The sequence below is a fragment of the Rhinolophus hipposideros genome (genome assembly GCF_964194185.1).
Source record: "Rhinolophus hipposideros genome assembly, chromosome: 23".
Classification (NCBI taxonomy): domain Eukaryota; kingdom Metazoa; phylum Chordata; class Mammalia; order Chiroptera; family Rhinolophidae; genus Rhinolophus; species Rhinolophus hipposideros.
In genome coordinates, this window is record NC_138069.1 from 7909196 (window position 1) to 7936993 (window position 27798).

The window sequence follows — 27798 nt, forward strand, 5'->3', positions numbered from 1 at the left end:
AGGAAGTCCAACTAGACTTCTGGGAGAAAACCTTTCAGGATGTTTTATTTGATACTAAATATATGTTTTTTAATTGAAAGAGGAGCTGTCGGAAGTACTCTAGTAATAGGATGTGCTTGCTTAACTGATAAAGTATGAGGCTCGTCCACGAGGAGGTGCTTTGTAACCGTCGTGATAAAATACTGTTTGATGGACTCATTAATTAGTACATAATTGAGTGGTTCTCTCCCATGGCTATCGATCAATCAATGATAAAACGTTTTCTGCATATCTTCCTATGTCCTTAATTGAGATTGTCAATAACCATACCTCTTCCTTAGTAGTTCACAGATGGGAGAAAATAATGTTCTTCTGCTCCGTAACGTCAGCACAATTGGTTCTTAAGCTCGTCGTCATGTTGCTCTCTTGGTTGGATGACCGAATTTTTCTATGGTTCGTATGTATTGGAATGCCTTGGCAAGGGAGTCTGAAGTAGAACCTTGTATCTGAAAACTTTCTTCAACACTTTAGAAGCACCTAGGAGAATCTTTTGTGGCTGTGATGTGTAGGCTGTGTGTCCTTAATATCTGAACATCAGAACCAGAGTATGGCTTCTAAGCTACCTGTAGTTGTAGAGCCGTGTTTCACGATTCCACACCTGCAGCTCTAGCAGGATTGTCGGTACGTGCTGTGATTCTGGACGGCACATTCCCTCCTGGTGTTATGAACGTGCTGCTAGTTGTATGTCAGTTATCTTCTATTATCTCTTGTTTAAGATTTTGTGAGACGAATTCAAATCAGCCTCCATTTGTTGTATTTTCCTGTTTAAAAATAACTTGAATTTCAGTTGTAGTATCTTCAAACCATACATTATAGTTAAGAGGGGGCATTTATAAATGACGCCACCTGCCAACTAGAAGGAAGCATAGTGCTATGTCTGCCAAAAAATACCAGTTTAGTATGTTGTGAAATCTTCATTTAATCAGCTGCTTGTTGAAATACCAACAATTTCTTTAAAAAATAATAATTTTAATGCATATTACACAATAGCTAGTTGCATATACAAGTTTACCCTTTACAGAAGATTTAATAAGCACTAACATTTAAGCACGCAAAAAAAATATGTTTTAAAACTGGAAACCTGATACAATGAAAGCAACATGGGCACTGGAATGACACAGTTGGCATCAGAGCTAGGTAAGCACCTGTCTCCACTGTCAGGAGAATGCAAATTGGACTTGACCTGTGTAAATAGACTCATTTGCAATATGACACACCCAGATAGGCAGGCAAGACTCACCAGGGCTTGAGGAAAACCACCTCTTAGTACTGTCACCAAATTCAGCTAGCAGATGAAATCACGACAATTTGCTTGTCTTTTTTCCCTGTAGCATGTTGCAGTAGCACCTTATGCCCATCAATAAGTTAATGGTAGCATTAATTGGTGTACATCTGTCTTTGGACTGTTAATGCAGCTATTCCAAAAATATGGTAATTTATATGTATTATCATAGAAAGATAAACAATATTTATAAACAGAAAAAATGCATTTTAGAAAACTATAAAGTATGATCTTATTTTGGTTAACAAAATAAAAGCATATTCATGTGTACAAATAAATTCTCAGTAAAAGATCTGAAACAATGTGTATCAAACTTAAGAATGATCTCGTCTGTGGAGAGAAATGGGGGGATGAAGAGTAGGAGGGAATGGGGGTGGAGATGGGGATGGGGTGCTGTATGAAGGGAAGCTTCATATTCTGTGTAATTCTGTATCATTTGGGTTTGTTTTTAGAGTAAAGATATATTCGTGTGTTGCTTCTGTAAGTTAAATATAAGGAATATAATTGAAAATCACCGCAAACAATAAGTTTAATTATTAAATTACTATAGGACTTTTAAAAAGGAAACTAAAGTTCTTTAGAGACAATACATCTATCTACAGGATCCTAAATTTTGATTCTTTCTAGACTGCTTTACTTTCCTAATCCCACAAAGACATGTTTTTGAGAAGAAAGGGAACTTACTGTATTGAATCATTGATTGGGAGCCCACGCTGAGCCCACAGTGCTCAAAGTGCAATCAAGTCATCACATACCAAAGAAAACTACACCCAAGGATGTGTGTAATAGGGCCCAAAAGGATGATCTAGAAAACTATTATAGGTGGTCATATATACCTGAGGGGTGGAACACAGACATTTTCTTTCTGTGAGGAGGGCAAGCTTGATTCCCTGGAGTGATAAGGCAGAGCCAGGCATTGGAAGAAAGAAACAAACTTATGGGCAAAGAATAGAGGTAACATTTAAGGCATATTCAGGGGACAGAGATCAAGGCAGATGAAATGCAAAATGGATGAAGGATGTTGGAGAAGCTAAGGGCAGAAGAGCAAGTTACGGTGAATTGTGAATGGGCCTGTAAACCAGATGTAGAATTAGAATTTTCAGAGGAGGTGACAAGTCATGGAAAAAATAGCTGAAGTACACTGAAGTGACAGAACAAATCTGGGAGTAGAATTGAGAATGACAACTGTGTCCATGAAGATTTGAAAACAGAAATGGAATGTATTGAAGGGATTAGAGTGGAGCAAACCAAGCTACACTACACTTGGCCCCGCTCTGCTTTTCTGGGTGTATATGTGTCATTCTTTTTTCTCTGCGATGAGCTTTCAGGGACTGTCACTCCACCTGGCCATAGCTGGTCACTCCCACAGCTCCCCTTCTGCATGGTGCAGGCATAGACAGGAATACTGGGCTCCTTCTCACCCAATTCTCTCATTCCAGGGAGAGAGAAATCTGATCAGCCAAGCTTGGTTCTAGAAGCCATCCAATAATCGACCAGTCAGGACTAGTGAGCTGCTGCGTACGTGGTCTGACAATTAAGTTCATAAACTTGTTGCACTGATGCCGCTAACCTTTTTTGATATCAGAGGGATTATTCATTATGAATTTGTACCAACTGGATAAACAGTTAACCAAGTTTACTATTTGGAAGTGCTGAAAAAGCTGCACGAAAAAGTTAGATGACCTGAACTTTTCGCCAACAATTCATGGCTTTTGCATCACGACAATGCACCAGCTCACATGGCACTGCCTCTGAGGGAGTTTTTAGCCAGTAAACAAATCACTGTATTGGAACACCCTCCCTATTCACCTGATCTGGCCCCCAGTGACTACTTTCTTTACCCAAAGATAAAGGAAATATTGAAAGGAAGACATTTTGATGACATTCAAGACATCAAGTGTAATACGAACACAGCTCTGATGGCCATTCCAGAAAGAGTTCCAAAGTTGCTTTGAAGGGTGAACTAGACGCTGGCATCAGTGCATAGCTTCCCAAGGGGAGTGCTTTGAAGGTGACCGTAGTGATATTCAGCAATGGGACATGTAGCACTTTTTCTAGGATGAGTGCGTGAACTTAATTGTCTGACCTTGTAATCTGACTTTTGTAAGTTCACCCCAATGTGGGGATGCTGTTCCCAGAGAACGGGGTAGGGTGCGTTCAGTAGTGAACCAGGTACCTTCTTCCTCTATTAACTCTGTAACTATTAGCTATATAGTAGCCATTGTGGAGGTTTCCCTTTTGGAACTATCATCAATAAAAGTATTCCTAAGAAATGTTTTGTGACAAAGCATTGGTTCCATGGCACTGGTCATACCTGTTTACTATCGGTAGTAACAATTTTTATTTTATGGACTCCTCTGCTCTGAGAAAATATAAGCAGGAATTTTAGTCAAAAGAAAACCTGAAAGACTTCTGTCTAATCAAGAAGTGCTGAAACCAATCTTGGGAATATTTTTCCTTCTCTTCTGATGGAGCCTGTCTTTAACCATGGCATCTGTACCTTAACACTACTTAAGTATAATCAGCTAATATTTACAGGCTTCGATTGCTCCTTTCTGCCCCTATTTTTAAAATGGAAAAGCTGAAGCACTTAAATTCTCTGAAAGCTTCATAAGACTGAGAAAAATGGACTCAAATCAATACACACATAACATTAAATATTGGAAATGGCTCCCATACTAGAAAGAATGTCTAGAAGAGACAAGAAGCTCTAAGCCATGATCAGTAAACAATATAAAAATTTAATAACTATGAAAGAGTGAATAAGGGATGATCTGGATAGCAAACCCATGATTAACTGGTGAGTCAGTTGTATAATGATACATATTATAAGTTCTGAGGAAGGCGATATCCTAAAGGTAGGACGTGCTTAACAATTTCTGTATTCCTATATGGAGACATTCTCACTCTGCTGAGCAATTAGGACAGAGTTTGTTATACAAAGAAAAATAGCTACTATTTATAGAGTCAGTCTTGTAAAGGAGAATAGAATCACAGGAAGACCTACCATGTTTACCCGAAAATAAGACCTAGCTGGACAATCAGCTCTAATGCATTTTTTGAAGGAGCAAAAATTAATATAAGACCATATTTGCTATAATATAAGACTGGGTCTTATATAATATATAATGTAATGTAATATAATATAATATTGGGTCTTACATTAATTTTTGCTCCAAAAGACGCATTAGAGCTGATTGTCTGGCGAGGTCTTATTTTCAGAGAAACAAAGTAGTAAATAAAATCAAGGATGAAATCAATTTTAAGTAGTGAATGGAGGGTGTAGACACTGAGGGCACGGATAAAGTCAGGATTAAAATGGATCACAGCAACTCACAGCTACAAGGAAGCAAGAACTATAATTAAGAGAAGCTATATAGAATCAAGGTAAGAATCAGTGAATTACAGCTGGGAATACCAAGCAGGCAGATCTATAGAAGGGAGTAGGATTGAATCTGTTAGTAATGACGATCATGTCTCGTGTTTATGAGTCTCACATCCATAGTTATTGACTGCCTTGGTTCCAGAACTATCTTACAGTTCCTAATTGTGAGATCAGGCTTATGATGTCTTTTGATTGTGAACTTCCATATGATTCCATGACTTTTATCACACCACATGTATCTTTACAATAACTACTGTAAAGGCCTGAATGAATCTCTCTCTCTTCTTTATAACTGGAAGAGCTGTAGAATAATGAATAAGTATGGTCGTTGTCTTAGTCAGCTTAGCCTGCCATCACAAAATACCCCAGCATGGGTGGCTTAAACAACAGGAATTTGTTTTCTCACAGCTCTGGAGGCTGAAAGTCTGAGATCAGGGTCCCTGCATGGTAGGATTCTGGTGAGAACTCTCTTCCTGGCTAGCAAGCAACTGCCTTCTCACCATGTCCTCAGCTGGTTGAGAGAGAGCAAGCCCTGTGATGTTTCCCTTATAAGGGCACTAATCCCAGTGTGAGAGCCCCACCCTCATGACCTCATCTAACCCTAATTACCTCCCAAACACCCCACCTCCAAGTACCATCACATTGGGGGTTGGGGCTTCAACATACAATTTTGCAGGGGACATAATTCAGTCTATTAGCAGTCAGAAAGAGAAAAGTTAAAGAAGGCATTGCATTTGATGTCTGAGTGATGGGAAAAATATTAATATCGACGGTAGAAACTAGGAAATTAAAATGAGTCTGTTTAGGTTAGGTGAACTCAGTTTTCGATGTGTTTTAGTTATGTTAACTTTGAGGTGACCAAACGCAGTGAAATGTAAATGTTAAGTAACTCTGAGAAGTTTATCATGATGTGTCAAGATGTGTCTGTTTTACTGTACTTACCCAGTATTCACTGGGAATTCTAAATCTGAGAAACTAAAACTTTCCTTAGTTTTGGGACATTTTGTTCTAGTTACATGTTCTCTTGCTTTATTCTCTTATTCTCTCTTTCTGGAAAGCCTACTGTCAAATATTGGAATCAGTCCTCCACATCCTTTGGCTTTTCTTTCATTCTTGTTATGTTTTTGTATTTTTAACTGCTTCTGTGAGAATTCTTTGGCTTGTTCTTCTAGTTTGTTCTTCAGCTGTGCTGTTCTCTTATTCAGCTCATCTATTGAGATTTAAATGTCAGTGATCATTTTTGTCATTTCTCTGGAAACTAATGGGTTCTTTCTTATGGATATTATAGCCTCTTATTTCCCTGATGATATTAATTATACTTGATCTGAATTCTTGAGTGGTTTGTTCTGTTAACTTTGTTTCCGCATACATTAATATTTATTACCTGTTTTTCATGGCATTGGCTTGCCTCCAATGTCTGTGTGCCACCTTTATAATTGAGATTCCCTGTTAGCTCAAGAAAAAGTCTAGTGAAATAGTTAAGAGTATGAGGTGAGGCTAGAGCCCCACGGCCTGGGATGCAATTAATGACTTTACATTTCTATGCCTCAGTTTCCTCACCTATAAAATAAAGGCCATTATAACTCCTACCTCACAGGGTTTTTGTGAGATTTAGATGATTAATATATGCAAAGCTTTTGGAAGGCAAGCTCACACACACCCCGCCCCTACCCCTCACTAAGAAGTAAGTTTTAATGTTATGAGAATAAGTGTTTAGTTAGTTATTCATAAATACTAGCTGTTAATAATATGTGACTACGGAAGCATTTTATTGCAGCCAGACTCCAGTGATATGTGAGTGGTTGGGCTGTACTGCTGGGGGAGTACGCTAGTCGTTTGTCTTCTAGGTGTGGGGGCTTCCCGATGATACTGAATGTAGTCACAGTGTTCCAGGAGGGCAGTGGGGTCTGGACATGTGGGTGGGAGAGCGTGGTATGTGTTTCTCGCTCCAGGGTGTGTGCGGAGGTGGAGGACTTCCCAGCTACCCCAATCTGCTGTCACTGCTCTTCACCCTGTTGGGACTGTGTTTGCCTGTGGGTCTGTATATCCTGTCACGTGTAGGGATTTCTTGCCAAACAGTGAAGTGCAGCTTGCATCTGCCCCCATATTGAGCAGACCCTCAATGGTTGTTTTGAATGTAAGTTGCATAACACTGTTTCACAAACGATCGTGTGTTTTTGACATGCCCTCCTCTCTCCCAGTAGATATTTGCCCCTTGTCAGAATGGTCATTTTTAGCTATGGATATTGCAGTCTACAAAAGTGTTATAAAGATGAGTTCTTGGTTTCCATTGCATAGTTTACGATACATGGCTGTAGTGTCTAAATATATGTTATTACCACAGAATAGAGACTTTTCCTTGTGAGCTGAGGTTTTCACTAATAGATTTTGAAAGAAGAGTTGGGAACAACTGGGAAACATCTTAAGTGTCTGGCTTTTTGGTACTTGTGAAATTCTAGAAGAGACATGAGTTTCTTTAGCTCTTACTTAGATGAACTGTGTTACTTTTTAAAAATGGAATCCAATAATGTCTTTAAGAGCAGAAAATGAGAATGAGAAAACAGAAAGACATGGGTACCCAGAGTGTCTGAGTGTCTCCTCCACATCCCAGAGGACACTTTGAATAGGACACTGGCAGCACAGCAGCAGCCAGAAGCTCTGTGATGGCAGCAGACTCAGTTTTCCAAGCAAGGTGCCAGTGAGGTCTGGGCATTTTGAAGAGATGAGGTATTCAGTGTCTGCGCTCATTCCGGGTGATGGCAGCAGCACTTTTGTCCCTCCCCTGCAGAGCTGTCATTGTGGCCACCATCACCAAGAAATGACATAAAAATGATGCCAGGAGAAAGATTTGGAAGGGTGATGAGAATTGATGTTGATTTTCTTTCCTTTTTGAGCTCAGGGATATTAATGTTGTCTAGAATGTGGTGCTTATTAAGATTCTCCCTGGGAGAAGAGGGCAGTGCCTGCAATGCCCTCTCCAAGGACTGAGGTTTGTGTGACATGCCTTGAAAACCTCATACTGTAATTTCTTTCCTCTGCACATCGTAACTTCGCTGGGTTGGATGCAATTCATTGACCCAGAAAGTACCTGATGGCATTGATTTGGCACTTAAACAAGCTCTCTGACTCAGCTGGTTAAAGAAAGTTCTGGTTCATCAGAAACAAAAGTTAAAGGGGAAAAACACCTGAAAAACTTGAGCCGTTCATTTGACAGCTCAGTGTTCAGCTTGATTTAACATGTGCTGCCCTTTTGTTAAAATGATCGCATTTCATTTATTGTGGTTCCCATCTTTAGGCTTTTTTTTTTTTTTCCTTTCTTTTGCTTAAAGAGCTTTGATAGAGTTGGGTTGTAGCACTGTCTAAGAAAAAAGAAAATTTCAATTTTTTTTGGAAGAAAAGCAATTTCAAAAGGAACCAAAGATGAATCTTCACTGATCTCGGTATAAAAGCAAAGGATAAATGGAAGCTGGACTTTCATAATTGATTTTTTTTGTTGTACAGCTGGTTCCCACTTCAATAATGGTTTAAAAAAAAAAACAAAACTAAACTAAACTAAATGTGCACACTATAACATTCTCCCAAAGTGAATATCAGTCTTTATTTATAGCAAGTATTACATAGAGTAGCATAGCTTAGTGCTTTGGATCATGGGTAAAACCCTGGCTTGAACCCTACCATCTGCGTTTTGGGCAAGATGCTTAACTGCATCGTGACTCAGTGTCCTCATATATAAACTAGGAATAATAATTGTATCTGCTGGATAGGTTTTTTGAGAGGACCACATGCGTCAACACTCAAAAAGCACGTAAAACAATGCCTACGACGCAGAAACACTGTACATATATGTGTTTGCTGTTAGTATTTCCTTTTACGGAAACCACCTAAAATTATTGGGAGCTTAAGTTCTTAGACAGTATAAAATCATATCATTTCTGAAGCTGTTTATAAAAAATATTTTATGCTTATGACGTTATATGTCATAAATTACTACTAAATAACTTCCCCAATTACAATTAGGAAGCCTGGTAATTAAACAATCATTGTTCTTACTCGTATCATTGTTTTCTGAAATAAAACTATTTTTCTTTCCTTTGGATGACTCTGTGTAAAAAGTACAGGACACGTGATGTGCTGCTTTGGGAAGGAAAATGTTATCAATAATCACATAATACTAATATTTGTCATTAATAGCAGAGCTCAATAATATCATTACTCTGTATAGTTTTTTATTCATTTTCAGAGCAGATGGCAAAAAAATCACATTAAACTTTGGCATTTGTTGATTGACAATGCCTTTTAATGTAAATATAAAAAGACTAATGACGGGATTGTCTGTAATTCTTGGCTTGTTTTCTCTTTGTATCGTCTTTGGTGTTAGCTCTCTGTTGATGAAAATATTCATACCAAGATGTTTAACATACTCCAAACTTAAGTCCTCATCATATATGCTTGCCTTCCTCTTTGCTTCTCCCCTTCCTCTGCCTACCTCAGTGGGTACACACACAGGGCATCTCTGCCCAGCCTCCTTGTCAGACGTACCTTTGTTTTCCTAATCACTCAAGCCCCAAAATTTGGTCATACTCAGTTCATAATTTCCCTGTATCTCATTAATTCAGCAGGCAACTGCATTGTAGTGGATCTTCCTTTAAAACAGCTCTTGTTTATATTCCTTCTATTCCACCACCTGTCATGATCATGACTCAAGACAAAAATCCTCAATTTCTGATTTTCTTCTTCCCTTACTAATGCTATATTTAACAATATGTATTTGTTGATAAAAGATGCTCACTGCTTTAAAAATGTTGCATAGGTTAATTATCCTTTAGGTGTGGGTAGATGAAAAATAGACATGTAATGATAAAAGTCATATCATGATATAGAATGACATGAGAAAAAGTTTAGATTAATTGGCTAAAAGTAATTATCTGAGATGAGGTAGACATGAATTTTCTATTTATAGTTACTGTATTCATTTCCTGTTGCTGTCATCATACAGTCCACAAATTGGGTCCCTTCAAACAACAGAAACTTGTTGTCTCTCATTTCTGGAGTCCAGACTTGGCAAACCAGGGTTCAGGTAGGGCTGCAGTCCCTCTGGGGCCCAAGGAGAGCATAGGTCCTTTGCCTCTGCCAGCTTTGGCTGTTGCTTGCTGGCTTCCTTGGCAGAACATCTTTCTGCTTTATCTTCCTATCGCCTTCTTTTCTGTATCTGTTTTTTCCCCTCTGTTTCTTTTAAGGACATTTGGCTTAATTTTATGTGTCAACCTGGCTAGGCTGTGAGGCTCAGCTGTTCACTCAAATGCTAGTCTAGATGTTTCTGTGCAGGTATTTTGTAGATGTGATTAGCATTTACGGTGGGTTGGCTCTAAGAAGATTATCCTCAGTAATGTGGGTGGACCTCATGCAATTAGTTGAAAGCCTCAAAAACTGAGGTTTCCTGAAGAAGGAATTCTGCCTCAAGTCTGTAACATAAAAAACCTGCCTGAGTTTCCAGCCTGCTGGCCCGCCCTACATATTTGAGATTCAAGACTACATTAAATCTTACCTCCAGCCTACCTTATAGATTTGGGATTTTCCATCCTACTGGTTTGATTTCACTGGAAAACCCTGACCAGTGACTAATATAGGACCCAACCAGATAATCCAGGATGATCTCATCTTCAAATGCTTAACTTAGGTCATCTGCAAAGACACTTTATCCAAATAAGGTAGCATTTATAAATTTCAGGAACTTGATTTTCTTTTGGGGGCCATTTTTCTGCTTACTCTGTGAATTAGGAATTTCTGGTTCTATGTAGGGGCATCACAGAATGTTATTAGCTTTTTTAAGAGGTGAAAGAATTCTCAAAACATTATCAACACAAAATTTTATGCACATCAGAGAATGAATATGTGTGGAATTTATGAGAAGAATGTTGTGAGGTGGATTAAAAAATAGTGTAGTGAATTGTAACTTGAAAATTCATGCATATAGCTCTATTAATTAAATCTGGATTCTAAGCTGCACTTAAAAAAAAAAGATAATGAAATGAAAGTAATTTACAAGGAAGTCTATCTTTCTACAAACCAGAAACCTAATCTCTAAATATTAGGCCTAGAGGTTAACACATACCACATTTCTTATATTAATTTGTATACTTATCAGAGTTTATGAGGAGGTTTTTTCCAGTGAATAAGTTGTTCAAGCTCTTTATATATCAAACTGGAATAAATGATGACCATATTTTCAAGGTACATGTTAATTCCCCTCTGCCTGCCCAATTTTTTTTTTTTTTTTGAAGCATGCTGAGAAAATACGGATTTTTTTTCAGGTACGAGTCAGTGCCCAAACAAAAAACAGATTTCCATTTAAAAATAATTTTACATTCAGCGGGTGATAAATAGCTCCTGGATTTTGTTGAGTGTGACTTATTTTAACGTTATTTTCTTTCTTGCATTTTAAAAGCTTTTAAGATTCAACAACAGGACTTCATCTTCTGTATTAAATGTCTACGTCTTTTTTTTATGTGTGTGATGAGGACTTTTAAGATCTCTTAGCAATTTTCAAGTATTCATTATAGTATTATTAACTATAATCACTCTGATGTACATTACATCCTTATGACTTAACTGTTTTATAACTAGGAGTTTGTGTGTTTTTTGATTTTGTAATTTCATTTTTCTCCTTTTTGAAACAACATAAATTTAAAAGCTTGTCTTATTGTATTTAACTCATCTGAGCAATAATTTTGTAAATATATGTCTAATGACCTAAATCTCATCAGGTATTTTATTTGGAGGGTGGAGAGAAGAGCTGAAAATGAATTAAAAAAAGAAAGGACTCATGGCATAAATGAATAAGCTGTATAATTTCTAAAATAGTCTTTGGAGCTCAACTTTCATTTACACGTATGTAGTGATCGTCAAAAGGTCCACAAACTTTAGCTCCTTTCAGTAGTCCAGTTTCCGCTATACTCAAATGTTCTTCATCTGATTTATTATTGTCAGGACATCTGAGACATACTTTCATATTGTAGTTTTGTACTTCTCTTCTCTTTCTACTCAATTTCCATCTTTCTTTCTCTTGAGAGCCCGTCATTGTTATTGTTGTTGTATTCAATATCTGAAGAGGGTATCCAGTCTTTTTGTAAAATTAGTATTTTCATTTCCTGGATAATTAGGGAAATGAGTACTGATTGGAAGCATTCTTAATAAGGTCCTTGAAGTTAACTGTAGAAGAAATCACTCTAAGTTTGCCTCTCTATTCAGACTCTTAAGAAAGAGGAATTGTAAGAGGCGTGGCACATTAACACAGAGATGTGCTAAGGAAGACAGAAAGGACCGACCGTCTTGGCATTTGAGCTGGAGACAATTTTACCTTTAAAACCATTCCTGTCATCAGCCCATAAGTTGATAGATATTCCTAATAGAATTATTAGCAATCGATTTTAAGTACATATACTTGTGCCAGGTGTGTTACACATATGCTTTCCTGTCCCCACAGCAGGCCCGTCACATAGGCATAAGGTCCATTTTACATGGAGAAATTGAGGCTGACAGAGATTAAGAAATTTGCACAAGATGGTACAGTGGCTGAGCCAGGACTCCGCCAGGAGGTGAGGTCTATATATTGCTCCAATTCTTCACTGGCTGTTCATTTCATGTTTGGAATAAAGAGGTGGTTTTGAAATGGTCTTTGCTTGCTCTAGGCATGTTTCAGGAGCAAACCTACTTCTGTGACCCATGTCAAGAATTTAGAAAACAGTTCAAATAATTTTACTTTATTTGGAAAACAGATGAAAGTCTTGTCTGCTATTCACTGACTTCACATGTTATATAATGAATATATGACGTTTAGATCTGCAGATGCCCAGTCTTCCTCTAGAATCAAATCCGAGAGAGTTCCCAAGGGCAAGGGCTGCTCCCAGAATGCTTCCAAAAAATTGGCAGAGTCTAGAAAGTTAAGTCCAAACAAAGCCATTTACCACAAGGAAAGAAAAAAGCTGGAGAGGTTACCAAATAAACGTGCTACATATGAAACATTCTTTTCTTTCCCTTCTTCTGACCCTGCTTTGGTGTTAAGTTGAAGGAAGTGCCTGTGTGAGTAGCTGCCTAGAGGGAATATTTTTATTTTGAACAGTCAGGGACCCGTGTATTCTACTTTGCATACATCAGTTTGCTAGAGCAGTTTCTTTTTCTTTATTAATCTGTGTGCAGTGATTTCCCGCATAGGATATGAATAGAACTTGCTTTCTGTAACTCATTCAACTGGACAAAGTCCATTATTTTGCCACTACTGAGTCAATCTATACAAATGCCTGGGAACAGTTGAATTTACTTAAAAATCTGTTGTTTTTTTGGTGATGCTTGTTTGGGTTTGCCTTTAACATATGAACTCAGTATTCAGTATTTTGAAAAAATAAATTCCCTTTGAAGGAAGGTGGACACTGTTGCTGGTTAACAACTGTGACATGTAGAACTGGCTTGTAAGTCCTTTCTTAATGTTTGAACATTCATTAGTAGTGGCTCTCAGCTTTCTGTGTAATGCTAATAAAAACAAACGAACAACAACAACAACAACAACAACAAAAAGGCCGTAGAGGTCAGTGGCCCTTCCTCTGTTCCTTTCTATAGAGAATTCTGCTTACAGGGACTTTAAAGAACTTCCTGTAGCATGAGGGTGTTTGTTGGTGGCTGTGTGGACCTCACTGAGGTTCCTGCCTTGCATGACTCTCGCTCTTCCGTGGGGCAGCTTCTTGTTCTTGGGTGCATCTGAGAAACTGGTGGGGATCACAGATGACCCTAGACTGTCCCTAAGACCGTTACTGACTCACTTTATGAGTCAAGAAAAACTGGTGCAGTGTAAGATATTGAAGTTATCACTACTTTTCACCACAGGGTAAATGGTTCAAAGAATGATGTACTTCTAGTCTGACATTTGGTCCAATTTGTGAATACGCTCCTAAATTTATGGTCTGACAGCATTGTTGAATCACAGCTATTCATCGGCTTTTTCCAGTGTGGTGAGATTCCACCTTACTAAACTGAAATGTCTGGCTCACACAGGGTACCCTCCCTTGTCACATTGTTTCAGGGCCCATATTTTCCTAATTCTAAGCAATTTCCTTGTTCATGCTGCTTTATATTATATTAAGATCTCCCCCGATGTGTTTTCAGTTGTATTGCATTAATTCATTGCTCCCAAACACATGCTGACTTCTGTCATGGAAAATAAACCAAAAATTGGACACACTGTCCCGAGATTGTACCAACACGAAGCCATGGATCTTTGCCCTCATTTCCCTCAGACCAGCTTTTACTACCACTGCTGTCAGAGGTTTCTGCTAATCATTACTTCCTTCTTAATAAGCCTATTCATATTTTTCTTTCTTTTATCATATTCTAGAGGCTACACCGGTGATTATTGAGGTCAATTCCTATTGATTTTACACACGACGATGCTGGCCGTTATTGCAGAACACTCTGGGTATAATCCTTTGCTACCCGCAAAATGATAGAGTGTGATGGGGCCACAGAAACATGTGGTCAACCTCCTTCATTTTGAATAAAAAGAGAAGTAACTAAGGAGCATGAAAGTTAAGTGATTTGTCCAAAGGTCCACAACTAATTAGTAACAGATGAAATTTGAACTCAGGACCCCTTACTATAAGTCCAGTGTTATTTCTATGCTGCTCCAGTCTCTAAACAAAATGGAACTCGGGTGTTTGGTACCATAGGGCTTGGCTGCCACAAAGAAAATGTGAGGAAAAACCATAGCCTAGCCTTCCTCACAATTCCAAGAATTTCACCCCTTCCTCAGGTAGGAAAAGATTTACTTAGTCTACTGTTCTGTGTTTATAATTTGTATTTAATTTGCATAAGCACTTTGACTCTTCTAGGTGATTTTCATTATGTAATCTAACTTTTCCATGAGGAAAATCAAGAGTTACCTTCCCTGAGGATGCAGGCTTACGTTCAGGTTAGGAGAAGGCGTGAAGTGCATGCTAGCCAGTGAGCACAGGGCAGCCCTCAGAGTTCACACACTTCTCTCCACCGGTTCAGACCTGGGGTCTCCTCGGCTTCTCGGTTTGTCGTGGCTACTTCAGCAAGGCTGTTGTTTCATCCGAGGCTGCACTGCTCCTGCCAGCCAGGCCTCTTGCTAGGTTTCTTTTCAATGACCTGCTGATGGAAGAAATGTGTTTCACAATAGTGCTTTTAGAATTTCGTGATTTAGCACTTCAGTGGCTCATCCTGCCTGCATTTCATTTTTATTGTTTTAAAATATATTTTATACGACACAAGTTGTAGTGACTTTGGGTGGGAAATGGTTCTTTACTAAAGTTATCACATTACAGTTTGCTAAAACTCACAAGTAGGCTTTCTGATAACAGTGAAATAGCCCCCTTCCTCAAGTCTTCTCTAATTCTACTAACCAAATAGTTCTCTTACAATCATTTTAGAGGTTTACACTCATTTAGAATCCTGTAAATTTCTCTATGATTGTTCCATTTTCACATTTTTATTAGCTATGTTTCTGTAGTTCTGGTTTGTAGTATGTTTTGAGTAAAGAGGCCATTTGAAAAATTGACATATCCTTTTCAAACTTAGTTGAATGGTTTGCACACAGTGGGCACTCAAATATTTCTTAATTGGATGACTCTTTGAGATAATGAAATTTTGTTCTCTGTCCCAACTTGTCAAATTGCTGTGAAATGAAAGCAGGGATCTAGACTATTTCTATGAAATAGACCTTTTGGGGGTAGAAATGTTTATTTAGAGGAGTTGTTCATAATATTTAACTAGGAGGGAGATTCAAAGGAAACCACTATCTATGAATAACTAGATGAAATAATTGTTGTTCTTAGTTGTCAATTTGGTATTATTTGTGTTCTTTGGATCTGAGCTCCCCTCAATGCTGTTATCTTCCATGCAAAAAAACCAAAACAAAACAAGACAAAAAACAACAAAAAACAAACAAACCCTGTGAAACTCCAAAGTAAAAACAAATGCATTATTTCAAAGTGTCATTTTACTATGCGGTTATTTTCTGCTGGATCCATCTATACTTTTAAAGATATACCTCCCAATTAGAGAGATCCTTACAGGGGTATAACAGGACATCGTCTTTCCTGGATTTTTTTTTTTCCATAGCTTCTCACCCCATGTTTGATTCTTTTGGCTTCACTTTTCACTCCTCCTGGATAAATTGACCATCCTTATGCTCTTGCTGTCATTTCTCTAAATAATTTATTGGGTGCCGTTTTCCTTATTTTGATAATATAAATACCATCCAATTTGATGGTGTGAGCCATGTGGCTCTCTGGGAAGAGGGCATTTCAGGCAGAAGGAAAAGTCAGTGCAAAGGTCCTGACTTGTGCCTGGATAGTTCTGAGAATACCCAAAAGGCGAGTACGGTGTGTAGGCAATGAGCAAGGAGAGTAGTAGGATGATGTGTTGAAAATACTATAATGAAGCAATGCAGGAATCAGGAATCCATTAATCCATGGAGGACACAATGATGGTTTCGATTAGGATGGCAGCAGTTCAAGTGCTAAGAAGTGGTTAGATGCTGGATATATTTTAGAGAGAGTCAACAGGATTTGCTCATGATTTGGACCTCTGGGTGTAACAGAAAGATGGGAGTCAAAAATGACTCCACATATTTTGTGACCAGCTAGAAAGGCAGGGTTGCCACTAAATGAGAAGGATGATGGAGAAAGCAGTTTTTTCTCCCAACTTATTTAGCTGTACAGGTAGAGAATTGGATGTATTCACAGATATGTTGTCAAAAACTGAGTGAATCAAGAGCGTCAATAGATGAGGGTATATATTATTATGAAGATTATAATAATGGACCATGGATTTTAAGCTAAGTAAGGAGAGAAGTGAGGACATAAGTGAAATAATAGTTGGATAAGTCAATTGTTGGTCCTAGAGGGGTTGAATAATTGTGGTGGTACTAAAAGAGTGAGTTGGAATGATAGAACCTGATGACCATAGGGTTGGGAAATGGAAATTGAGATTATGGATGGGTTGCATTTATTGGTAACAAGATACAAAGTAAGGCTGAAGAGTGAAGGGCTGAAGTAAAGCAGTGATAAGATCATAATATTATTAGAGGTGAAGAGGTTAAGGATTTGAGAAGCCAGAGTATTGAGAGGTTGGTTTTTGTGGATGTTGAGATTATAAAGCATTGCGACAGCAGTGAAGAAGACGTTTACAGGAACCCAGGGGGCAGAATTGTCAAGGATTGAGGGACAGTGGTCCTGAGTTGCCATGGCTGATTGTGACAAGGAGGGATAGTAGATATAATTTGATGACAGGAAATTTAAAACTGGGTGTTTTCATGAAAGGGCTAAGGGGAACTATGTGCAGTGGCAGTTAAGACACCTACTGAACTTCTCTCTGCTGGATAGTACTGAGCTGTTAGACAGAAAACAGCTGTTCCACGAGAAAGTTCCAGGGAAAGTGGTGTCCTCGTGGGACAGACGTTAGAACAAGGAGGTGAAAGGAATGTTTAGGTAGAGAATATGAGTGATTATGGATGTTGGCATGTCGGCTTTTTGTACTCAACTATGATATCAGAGACATAGATTGTATTTTATTCATCTTTGCATTCTAAACATCTGTCACAATAAAACATGGTTGAATGATTTAATGTTGTATAGGTTCCCCAAAATAATCTAGAACTTTTTGGAAAATAAATCTCAGCCATAGTTTAGGTTTGTGAAAGTTTAATATTAGTCTATGAATAACTGTCCCAGTGAATAATGGTACTTGGCACATAAGTGTCGAGGCAACTATAAATATATATTTTAACTATTTAATGTTTAAGTTGCCAGCACCTCTTCTCACCCCATCTTCAACGTGGCTTACTTTCATATTGAATTTCATTTTATTTGCATGTCCTTATTTGCCTTCTAGCCAATAATTGTCATTATCATACACAGAGCACCACCGACCTGTGAATTAGCCCTGTCGTTGCAAGTGAAAGAATTGAACACACTTGAGTTTCCCGTGAAAATTCAAAAATAAGATGGAAACCCACTAATTGCCTGTTTCACTTTCAGAAAAGTTTGTAGTTATTGAAGCATCTCTTGAATTGATGCCTCTGGCTGTCAGTTCTGGCCCAGGTGCTCACGGAACGGGCTCTCTGCAGTTGTGCCCATTTCTCATTTGTTACCAGTCACCCCGAAAACACTGTGAGAAAGATCCTGCTCCTGTAAAGCAGGGAAGACTGTGTCACGGAATTTCAACTCCCTTTTTAACATACAAATCTTTGACTTTGGGGCATTTACCTAACATCTCTGGATAGGGATTGGGCGGTAAATAGCAGGGCAAAAAGGGTGCCAAACACGAAAGTTGGGGTAGATGACAAGAGGCAAAATCACAGCGTAGGGTGTTTTCCTGTGAAGAACACTGTTTTGACTGGGATGAGTCTATAAAAACACTTTCACGGTAGGATGTTGTTTGTGGTCAGTTTGTTTGTAGTTTACCACTAACAGGGTCAGCTCAAAGAGCTGGCATTTCACTTTAGGTGAGCTGATAGAATGTATTGATAATAACCCTTATTGACCACTCTGTAGGTGCCAAATGCTGTGCTAAGCGCTGTGTATTCCTTTACGGATTCTTCACGACAGCACTACAATGTGGGAACTATTATTAAATACATTTGACAGATAAAGAAATCCGAATCCAGAAGTAACTTTTCTGAAGTCACTGAGTGGGCATCAACGCTGGCAGAGTAGGCAGTCTGACCTGACAACCCCCCCTCGAATCGCCCCCAAAGACACACGTGTTCCTCATAAACAAGCTCTCCCAGAAGGAAGCCTTATGCCTAAGTCAGTTTTATGATTTGCTAATGCTTTTTCTAATAGTCATATACACAGAGGGTGCCAAAAAATATATACACATTTCAAGAAAAGAAACAACTGTATTAAAATTGTAATACTCAATATATACTGATAACAAAAGATGAACACAAATCATGCGTATACTTCTTTTGGCACCACTGGTATATATATTATTTCATTAATCTGTTTACTGATTAAAAATGTTTTATTTAGTGCTTATTATGTCAATACCAGAAATGACCTTGAAGACCAAGCAGCTTTGTACCCTCTTGCCCTGCTACACTTCTACTATGCAGTCAGGGATGTTAAGTGAAGTCGCCACAAAGAGTTTTCTATCAGGAAAGTGGGTAGAAATCTTGTTACACAGATTTATCATAGAAATGCTCATTTCAACATAATAGAGTCTCTTGTGCCCAGTAGGAATTCTTTAAAAATACATGCTAAATGAATGGAATGAAGATATTTCGGGTTAATGGAAATGCTCAAATGCATAAAAGTAGTTACTAGCAAAACTGGAATGGAAGCCAGTAGTACTGTGTAACTCCCAGACAAAAACCTCCAAGAAATCTTCAAAACAAAAATGGAAAAATTAATACTCTGGTTTGTAGTGCCCTCCAGAAAAGCTTCGACCAGATACAGACTGAAAAAGTGGCTTCTTGAATAGTCTGCATACATGATCGGAACAGAGCCTATAAAGAAGGCAGCTGTTCTGAAAGCATCTAAATTGCAATAAACAGTGAACAGAACATCAGATACATACCTATTTGTGCAGTTTGATACACATCTGAACAAAATTTAATTTTTTAATTTTGGGGACTTATTATGAATTCTAACTTGGTCTTAAAATCCTTTTCTGTGATTTATTCTAAATTGTTGTCTTACTCAGTATCAAAGAGTCCAAGAAGACTTATTTTTCCACAGGTCCTTTGGACACATACCAGGGGCTCCAAAACATGTTTACAAGTGGATACTTTGGTCAGTGTTGCTCAAACAGTAGTTCGCCTAATTAGAAGTGTCTGAACGCTGATGGTAATCACGTTGAGCACCTCTTGTAATTGCAGAAGTCAAATGTGACTTGTATTCATCTTTTGTTATCGGTATATATTGAGTATTACAATTTTAACAGATGTTTCCTTTCTTAAAATGTGTATACATTTTTTTGGCCCCTTTTATATTTGTGTCCCACACACTCAGTCCCTATAGCATGATAAACTGTCCAAATTAGTCTTTTCAACCAATGTTAATTCTACTGTCTTTCCCCACAAATGATGGTAGTGGGAAGATATATTAGAAATGTAACAATATAAAAACCTGGAACTTTTTCCTTATTTATAAGGAGATATTTTCCCACTTTCTTCCCAGACCTGCCTCCTGCTATAGTCACAGTATTCTTTCTCTACAGTTAGGTATGCATTGATTTTATATATCACTTATTTTTCTCTCTTTTAGTCTATTGCTCCTAAAATGTGGCTTAAATGAGAAAGATTCTTTTTAAATACTTAAGTAGTATTCAAGTAAAATGTATACAAGGGCGTTTTGTGTAGGAATGTTAGATTATTTTATGTCACAGATTAAACTTTTAAGTATAAAATATTCATAAATGAAAAAATTCACGATAGTGAGTTTTTTTAACCTTAGGTTTTAAATTAAGTAGTCTGAGAATTACTTTATTTTTTGTAAAGTTAAAGAAAAAAGAAAGACGCTTTGTACCGTGCTTCTTTTTTATATTAGTGCTCTCAAACCTGTTGATATTTTCATATTTTCTGAACAGCCAGGATCTTTAAAAAGGTCATTGCCATTTCACATTTGGTAGTATCATCCGTAATGAACACAAGGCCAGAGACTACTTTTATTTTGTTCTTCCATTATCCCTCACCCCATTACTTATATATTCTATCAATGTATTGAGACTGGATGATTTGCTTAGTTGAAGAAATAGCTGCACAACATGCCTAGGTAAGGTAATAACAGAGATAATTCCGATGCACAGCAGCAGGAATTGCTGACCATTTACAGTAGTTGACTGCCATGACTTCCTATTACTGGGCTCCATCCATATGTGGAATTCCTGAGAGAGAGAGAGAGAATCTGAATGTTCCAGTTTGAATCGGTCTTTACCCTGAGTTGGTAAGCTCTGATCAGGGAGCAGGGTTTTGGAGCACATAAGTCCATTAGGCATCAAAGGCCATTTCTACAGAAAGGAGAGTGACTGTGAATGGCGGCCATCTTTAGGAGTTTCGGCAATAATTGTTCATATTGGCTTCCCTGGAAAGGAAATGAGAAATTCCACCCAATTAAAGCATTTACACATAACACACCCACACACATACATACACACCAAGGAGAACATATGTTCATTCTGCTTTGGATAACTTACAGTGAAAAATCTCTGTTAACATTTAGTAATATTTGCATACCACAATTAATGATTTCTACATGTTATTGATTTTGTTACTGTAGAGTTTGGAAGTATCACTTGCCAAAGAAACAAAGCTTGTGACACATTTTTTGATTATTTGTACAGCTAATTCATGCTTATGTTTTATACTTTCTGAAAGAAAAATCACAGTTCAAGTGGGGAAAAAAATAATTGATATGGGTAGTTTAGTAACCACTATAGAGCAAACTTATTGAGGAAGGGGATTCAATTTTATTCATTTTAGCAGTCACAAAATCTAGTACCAGAGTCTATTACTAGTCTAGAACTCAATAGTTATTTTTTGAATGAATAAATAAATGGGTGAAATACCCAAAAGATATGCACATATTTCATCCTATTTGTAAGCATATTGTCATAGAAAATCCATAGTTTCTGTTAGGCTATCCAGGCTTCAGTCACCTTTAAATCACGTTAACGGAGGTTGCAAGCATAAGTAGTAGGTAGCTCATTGGATGGCAAATGTTATTAAAGAAACAGAAATACCCAAATTCAGACTTACCATCACAGAGACTGTCCATGAGCACATGGACGCGTGGACACACAGCCTGCGTATCATCTTCCCAGACATGAAAGATGAATGTGTTTGAAGTTAGAAGACTACACAGGGGGAAATGATTGTCAATATTGATTTGCAACTGAAAGAATGGTCTGGAACAAAATGTACATTTCAATTTCATTCTATTAAACAAAGATAAGTAGAGCTTATGTGGAACAATTTGCTCACAGAAGTTTTTTCCTTCTTGTTAGCGTACCAAGGCCTGTTTGGCAAGTGTTTACATATGAATCTTTGCTGAGTTGGCTATTTAACATTTGTGTAATTTTAACATTTGCATAATGAATCACATATCATTTGGCTTCATATTATTATTTTGTATTGAAGTTCCAGGAAATGTATTCTAGACTGCTTCAGATATAGCTAGTAGGTAGGAACCTCATTATTGGAAAAACAAACTTACCTACCACCTACATTTATGTTCCCCCTTCTTACCGATCTTTCTCTTCTAAATTAAGATGTCGGTTAACAATTCCTCCGTCACTGAAAAATAATAAAGTATCTTTAACATTTTTGATATTTCAATAAGAGGTCACGTTATTACCATTACTACTATAGTATTTACACTTAACATTTGACATTTTCTTAAATTTTTATAGAAGCATTTTTTTTTATGAAACTAACAACGTGTACATATACCAGGGTGCCAAAAATATACATACATGACTTGTATTCATCTTTTGTTATCAGTATATATTGAGTATTACAATTTTAATACAGTTTTTTCTTTCTTAAAATGTGTATACACTTTATATATATACACACACATATATTTATATATACACACATATGCACATACATATTTGTGTATATGTTATCTATTTTGCAATTATAGAATCAGAACCACAGAGAAGGTGACATGTCTAAATAAAATGTGCCAATAATAGACATAATGGAAAATTGAATTTTATACTTTATGGGCTCTCATACAAGCACCGTACATTCTTCAGAACTCCAGAAACATCTTCCCATTCAATATTAACTTATGAGAGTGCTATCTATGCAAATACTTTTTTCTTCATGAAAATCATACATTCATACATAATAAGATATATAATATGTGATTCTGATTTTCACAAGGAACATGTTTTTGTTATTTCATTTTATTCTTGTTATGCACTCATTGTCATATAATTTTGAAAGAAATGGTAGCTATTAAACTAATCGAGCAATTTGAACTGCTCCTAAAATTGATTGTATTGATTGGATTATCAAGCTGCTTGCTAGTGAAGGCTGGGAATCTGGTTTTCAGCCAAAAATGAGCCAAGATCAGAGCACAATGATTGAAAAGCAAAGACTTGGATGAATGAATTCTCCAAATCTAGAATTCTCCATATCTGGTTCATCACAGTACGTTTCCCATCTATTTTTCTCTCTTAGAATCATGAAATAAAAAATCTTCTAAGGACAAGTGTGCAATTATAGAAGTCATAATGCAGGTTCATTATTATTTTTTTTAACAAAAAACATTTGGCAATTTTATTTTCCAATTAAAAAATGTAGACAATTGCCCCAGTGTTGTGAAATACTATTTTAGGTGAAGATTTTTTATTTTTTATTTTTTTTTATTATATTAGTTTCAAGTGTTTTTGAAATGATTGAATACCATTGCTTTTATTGAAAGTTGAAGATGGCAAATAATTTTAAGGTCAGTTCTTATTTATTTGGCTAAATGCTGTACTCTTGATTTATTTCAACTTACAAAATTAAATTCAACTTTTATTACTTTGATAAAATATACAGATTATTGAAGTGTTGGTAAAAATCAGATAAATCTCAATAGAGTTAAAGCTGTCTTTAGCAGCAAAATAAAACTGGCCAGGAATAAACATAGTAAGAACTGTCCAGTTCTGACTGCTTCCAAACTCTGATCCTTTCTATTAGTGCTTTGGTGAAACTGCAAGTCAATTTTATTTGATTTTTTTTTTTTTTACTTGCAGGGAAAAGGGTTTGGAGGTTTCATAGATGTGTTGTATGTCAATGTGTTCATATATCTATATGTGTATGCGTTTAAACTGCATATATATGTATTTTCAAGGTAATATCAGCTTAACAGTGTGGAATCCAATCTAATGCCAACATTGACAATAAATACATCAGTGCAGTGTTCTCTTTGGCAATAGCCCTGTTGAGATACAGAGAGCCTCATAAACATATCTATTGTTTTGTTGTTGTTGTTTTTTAAAGATTTTATTGGGGAAGGGGAACAGGACTTTATTGGGGAACAGTGTGTATTTACAGGACTTTTCCAAGTCAAGTTGTTGTCCTGTCAATCTTAGTTGTTGAGGGCGCAGCTCAGCTCCAGTTGCCATTGTTAGTTGTAGGGGCGCAGCCCACCATCCCTTGCGGGAGTCGAACCGGCAACCTTGTGGTTGCCTCCAACCAACTGAGCCATCTGGGAGCTAAGTGGCAGGTGCCATGTTCAATCTTAGTTGCAGGGGGCAAAGCCCACCATCCCTTGTGGGAGTTGAGGAGTCGATCAGGTGGCTCAGTTGGTTAGAGTGCGAGCGCTGGGCAAGGGGGCTGCCGGTTCGATTCCCCCATGGGCCAGCGAGCTGCGCTCTCCACAACTAGAATGAAGTCAATGAGCTGCCACTCAGCTCCCAGGTAGCCAGGTGGCTCAGAGAGCGTGGGCTCTCAACCACAAGGTTGCCAGTTCAACTCCCGCATTCTATTGTTTTTGAACTAATTGGAAAATCAGTAAAGACACATTTGTATGACTGTATGCCAGAAGTAACATTTGTCAAGTGACATACTAACTACTTTTTTTGTGTGTGGCCTAGATTTTAAATTAGGTGTTTGCATGGAAATGAATAGAGGTTTCCATTCAAAATTAATTTTCAAACTTGATATTTGCGTATTGTCAGGAGAAAATTGAGCCCATCCTCTGAACAGTTTGGACAGTATAAATAAATGAGTGGAAACACCCAATATGTCTGTGTGAGAAAACTAAGCAGTTTTATTTTACCTCATAGTATGGGACAAAGTACATATAGCAGAGTAGAAAAATATCACCATTGGCAAAATTGTACTGAAATCAATATAATAGTATTCTCCAAAATTATCACATTGGGGAGTATATTGTATGTAGTTTTCAAAGCATATTTACATTTATTTCTTATTCTCATAATAAACTTCACAGATAGAAGAAATGCGAAACGAAATTTGAAGTGACAAAGCCAAGTTTGCAGAACCACTACGTAAAGAACAATATTCTCCAGAAAGGGGTGGTGGTCAGGCAGTTTAGTTCGCTTGACTTTTTGTTTCCTTGTCTGTGTCCTCATAAAATGATATCTCATAGGACAATCTAACAATTCTTTCAGCTGGAACTCACCTGTCAGCTGTTCAATAGTGCACTGCCTCATTGAAGAGATGGCACGCATTTCTAAAAGACACAGCAACGTAGTAGAATAAAACTGTAACAACATGGGGAAATAAGAGGGTAGATTTCAATATAATCAAATTAGCTCTTTTAAAATCTGAGAACTGATGAAAATAAAATCTTTGTAGAATACGGAATTCTGCATAATTGCCCCCAGAGTATCTATCTATGTGTGGGAAATATTTGGAATACTCCATTTATCAGCTCTGAAAATAGGAAACAGTTTGCTCTAGTAAATGCTCTTGGGATAAGAAAGAACTTATTACAGATCATAAGACTGCTCATTCCTTTGATTTTCATATTAACTTCGTAGTGGCATAAATGTTCAGTACTGACACACAGAAATATTGCTTCCACACTTAGGATTCAATAGTTATTGAGTGCAATTGGAAGCTTTGATTTGATACTAAATAAAGAGGAAAGCTGAGTGTCTGAGAGCAACCAATTGTGGTTAAACAAATACATGGCAATAATAATAAAGGTCAGGAGAAGGGGATCACTTATCAAGGTTTTTGACTTAATAGCCACATGACTTCAGGCAAGTTACTCTGACCTTTAGTTTCATCACTTGTAAATGAAATAAGAATTCCTCTCTTACTGGAACGTTGTCGGGTGAAATGCAATAAAGGACTTGGAGACTATAAAGTTTCACACAGAGTGAGGTGCTGTCCCATTTGTTTTAAAACATTGATCAGTTTTTTTTTCAACAACAGCAGAAGGATATTGTGTATATACCTTAATGTGCACAAAATACTTTAGGCCCAGTGATCCGTCTAACTCATTCCCTGCTTTAGAGAAAAAATTTGAACATTTCCCCATTTTTATAATCTTGGACCTAAAATAACAATAAAACAAAACACCCTGCTTTTTTGAACATTGTGGTACTCAGAGTACCTTAAAACTAATTGAAATACAGAGATAATACAATAAAGCAGTATAAAATTTAAAGAGATTGGCTGTATTCATTTATCATATACTTTACTTTCGCTAATGCAATAGTCTTTGCTCAATGGAAAAACATTCCTTTTTAAATGTACCAAAGTGCCTGTCTGTTCTTTTTCTCTTTATTTTATTTAGGTTCTCAGGGAGACCCGTTTCCTTTCCCTATTCATTCAAACTTTTATTTTTCAAGTGGCTGTTACATAGAGAAGACATTTTGCTAAGTAACACTGAGAATATAATGAAAAAACATGTGTTAAGTCTTGATCTCAACTTGTTTAAGCATCAGGTAGGGTAAAGGGAAGTCAGCTGAAGCTACAAATTAAAATAAAAATCAAGGAAAACGATAATGCCTTGAGGAAGATGGAATTGTGCTTGCTGTGCCATCTTAGAGATGAGGGCTGTGTCTGTGGCATGAGATTAGGTCAGGCAGGTGCCACTCGAGGTCCTTTTCATATAGACCAATATAATTTATTCATATTACCTGTGATAGTTTCTGTTACTCTCCTAGTACCTCACATTCAGTGACGTACAACCTGAATTTATCATGGTTTCCAAAATTCAGGTTTTGTTTAACCTGATTTTCCTGTTTCTTTTAAGGACATCATCCCCACCTCTGCTATGGAGGCTTCCAGTATTTGTAACCTTTAACCCTTCCCCATTCTCCATGTCCAGACTCTGAATCCAAATCTTATTTGAAATTACTCTTGGTCTATTGCCTTCCTGGTTCCAGCCTCGCTTTGATCTCCCAACTTTGTGCACAGACCTTTTCCCGTTGCCCTTCTGCCCCGTTGCATATCTGTTTTCCTCCACCTGGAATGCTTTCCTCTGCAGTTATTCACGGAGGGCTATAAACAGCTGACTCAGATGTAACGTTGTCCAGGAACCTTGCCTGTCTTCTCTTTCACCATGGCCCATTGCATCTGGCTTCAGGATACCCCCCCCTCCCTGATAAAAGTGAATCTCTTTTTTTTCAAAATCCCGTGGACCTCAGCGTCTACCTCTTTGGTGGCTTCCTCCCACGCTACAGCACATTATAATTATTGGAACATTCTTTATTTAATTATAAAGAACATTCTTTATTTCTTGACTAGCTTAAAATGCCCTCATGGAAAAGGACTATTTCTTTTCATTTTGGGATCCTGAGTCTTGTACAGTAAGAGACTAAGAAATATTTGTGTATGAATGAATGAATGAATACATGCATGCTTAACCATGGATAGTTTCTGACTTAAATGATTGCACGTAGGTACTACAAATGCACATAGGTACTACTTGTCCATGTTGCTCTCACCAGTCTGTTATAGGAACAATGTATTAAAGTTCATTTAGATACAGGGTGCATACCTGGTCCTTCAAAACACAAAACACGAAACCCCAGAGTCAATTCCTACTGACTTCAGCAAAGCAGGCCTGACTGTTTTACTCCGTGCTGGAGCCTGTGCGGCTGCCAGCCGCAGCCCCAGAGAACAGGGACAAAGGCAGGCAGCTGTGCTTGTCCCCGCAGGCAGGCCGTGCAGAGCATTGGAGGACAAGAAGTGTCCACTGGTACCCCACCCCATACTGCCCCTCATGCTCAGCCTCTTTCATCCCTGCCCCTCTGCGCTCACTTGTCCAACATGCTCAGTCATCAGAGCAGGATGTTAAGTTCTGAGGTTCCTTTTCCTCCCAAGTTTATGCTGAGGATTGATGAGATTACGTTTGTGAAGGATTCCAGCTAACAGCAAATGAGAAGCACTTCCTTCCTACCAAGAGCTGCTGTGTTTGTAGCAAAACACCATTCGTCTCTGCTTTATCCCTCTTTTCTGTTTCTGAGACCCATGACAGCATTCATTTTCTTCTATGTCCCCAGTCTGGATGTAGATGGCAAAGAGGACAAGCTTAAAGCTGAGTCCAGAGCTGCTCTCCTTGGACATTTTGGTCTGACTTGCTTTGCTATCATCTCT

The 27798-nt window shown here is 37.6% G+C and overlaps 1 protein-coding gene across 1 annotated transcript in view; it reads left to right on the forward strand.

The window, feature by feature from the left end:
- The window catches only part of CHSY3 (chondroitin sulfate synthase 3), a gene marked incomplete at its 5' end in the record, with an annotated part of 252825 nt that overhangs the window by 124376 nt on the left and 100651 nt on the right, over positions 1-27798 (forward strand). The window lies entirely within an intron of this gene.